The sequence below is a fragment of the Lonchura striata genome, chromosome 5 (genome assembly GCF_050655825.1).
Source record: "Lonchura striata isolate lonStrDom1 chromosome 5, ASM5065582v1, whole genome shotgun sequence".
Taxonomy (NCBI): domain Eukaryota; kingdom Metazoa; phylum Chordata; class Aves; order Passeriformes; family Estrildidae; genus Lonchura; species Lonchura striata.
In genome coordinates, this window is record NC_140707.1 from 49887751 (window position 1) to 49890579 (window position 2829).

General features: G+C 30.4%; 1 protein-coding gene across 1 annotated transcript in view; it reads left to right on the forward strand.

Moving 5' to 3' along the window:
- The window catches only part of LOC144246477 (uncharacterized), a 61178-nt gene that overhangs the window by 26983 nt on the left and 31366 nt on the right, over window positions 1–2829 (forward strand). The window lies entirely within an intron of this gene.

The following is a 2829-nucleotide window of genomic DNA, read 5'->3' on the forward strand; positions in this document are numbered from 1 at the left end:
ATCTCTCATTCTCTTGTAGGAGGGCAGATTACAAAAGCACTACAGACTGTGTCCTAATTTACCTGATCCTGTCCATCTCATGCCAAGTCAGACTCTTCAATTTTATGGTCTCCACTGCTAATAAGATCTTTACAGATAGCTTTGTTTAGATGTACCATAGGTTACTTCTTTGCTTCTCTATTAGAAAAGAGGAAAAGAAAAAGAACCTTTATTTATTAGATTTTGTTGTTCTTAGGGTCCTGAAAGGTCTATTGGATACAGAAGAGAGCCTTTTTATGGCAGGCCTTAAGTTTGTAAATGGATAATACTTTCAATTAAGTAGCTGAGAATAGTCATGGGAAAAGAATGCTTACGTTTATGAAACAGTCAAATTGGCATTTAAGTGACCCTTTGCATGCCATTGCTTATCTGCATTGCCTAAAGATCATTTGGTTAGCAAGATTATATATTAAAACAAATAGTGTCAACAGACAATGAGTGTTTTACCTTCAATAAATACTTACTGTCAGATTATCAATGGTGCAGAAACTGCACAATTTTCTAAAAAACCTGTATTTAGTGCATTAAGTGAAGGTAATGTAGGCCACACACATAGTATTGTTTTTTCATGTCCCCTTTTCCAAAGAATGATAAATAGTCTGTTTTAGGAGAGTGTGTGCTGTAAAAACATTCACCTTTACCTGCAGCATGCCCCAAATACTTCAGTTTACATTGATAAAGAATTCGTTTAATTCATTCAATGAAACGATAACTTCTACACAAGAGCAACAATGGTAATGCAATTAAAATAACATTCAAATTGGTTTTGGTTGTATTTATTTCAAGTAAATGATAAAACTTAGAGGGAAAAAACCACAGAAATTTAAAATTATTTCGTGAACCATTGTTTACAGAAATAATTGTAAATGTTGTAAGTTCAAAGGTAATTTTTTGACATCTTTATTTTTAAATTTTAACTGTGTGGTAATTGCATTGTAGGGAAAAGTGAACCGTGTTAGAGCATCCTAAACTACTACAAACACTTATGAAGTTTATATACTTGCTATTGAGTTAAAAAAACAGTGGGAAATATTTCTTTCTATTTTTAAATTAATATTATCTACTTATATAAAGCATTGATCTCTGATCTCACACACCAGAACAGTTATTCTATTATAACAGTTATTTCTAGTCATGCTGCTAAACTGTTCAATTATTTAAAAAAAAAAATTCCTTTGCATCATATGGAGTTGCTGTAACAATGCCTTAAATTCTAATCAATCTAATGAATTACATGAAAGACTTGCTTTTCAAACTGGATATTTCATTTTTATGTTTAACTTTTACATTTTATTTCACAACCCTGATGCTATTTTCATTCAGGCGAAAAAGCCATTGATTTCAGTAGAGGCTTTGGATTGTAAAATCTGTGAAACTGTTGTACTGAAGCATCAGGTAGCTAGGCACTTTTCTGTATATTAAAGCTGAATGACTTGAAAGAATTATTTTGAGCAGTTTTAATTAAAATGAAGAGATTTATTCACAGTCTTTCCCGTGGGGTGGTCATGTGCCTATATATACTTCATGTCATAATTTTTTGATGGTAAATCAAAGTTCTACTATATTACACAGATTTTTTCTTTACATGTGTGACTCCTTTTCTTGCTGGGCTTTTTAATATAAGGAAATATAAAATATTTTTCTGACATGAATATGTGTTGCATGATAAATCAATCTTGTGTTTTTCTTACTTCATTTTGTAATTGTTGCTGGTTTCCTTCTTATAATATCTGTTTATAGCATAAGGCATAGGTCTTTATAACAAAAAACCAAGTTGTTGAAAGCATCATTGTCCCAGGAGAACCATGGAAAAATAGTAAAACCTGAAAACAGTTCAGTGTAATTTCAAAATGGAATTTCAAGTTTTTAAGTCTGGGATCTGTCCTAAAATATGAAGGTACTTATGAATGTGAATTTAAATATCATATATTTCTGGAACCATTTCTGACTTTTTTTTTTTTTTTTTTTTTACATCACAGGCATTTTTCATATACTGCTCTTTACATTGTAACTGGCTGAACATTAGACATTTATTAACTTTGTAGAGTCCATACAGTAGCCAGAGACTGTTTTTAGAATTTGATCCATGGCCTGTGAAGTCAATAAACTTTCATCACCTTAAGTATAACTTAGATTGAAGAGTTGAATAGCAGAATTCTTCAGTTATTAACTTTTCAAAGATAGTCAAAGACCCCGTATTTCCTCTAAAATCAACAGCTGAATTGAAAATCTCGGAAGAAGTCCAAGTGATAGCATATGATAAAAATAATTCAAAATTTTTATTGTATTTACGAGGTACTCTGTCCTGAGAGAGTATTTAAAGATTAATGTATATTTAATGTTTTCACAGAACATTAATTCACATACCCAATTTAAGCTGTAAATCTGTGTTACTTGGTTTAGACTTTCAATGCAACAAAGGAAAGACCTTCTAAGCTGAGACAGGAAAATATTGACTACTGCACTTAATTTTTTATGTTTTAGATTTATTACCAATTATTTAGCTTTTACCTGTCTTTCTTTTCTACATAATATGACCTCTACTTCAAATAAAAATTACCAATCACTTTATACCAAGTTTTTTTGTTTGCAGTTTATATATTATGCTCTGATGTATGTCATGATGCAATATTTGATCAAACAACATACATAAGAATCTAGAGAATAAGAATCTTGATTTATTTATTTTAATTTTTAGAGGTCAACATTATCCAGGCATTCATCATCTATCTATTGACTTTCTTACTTTCATATAGCCTCCTTATTTGCAACAGTTTTATAATGTTTTAG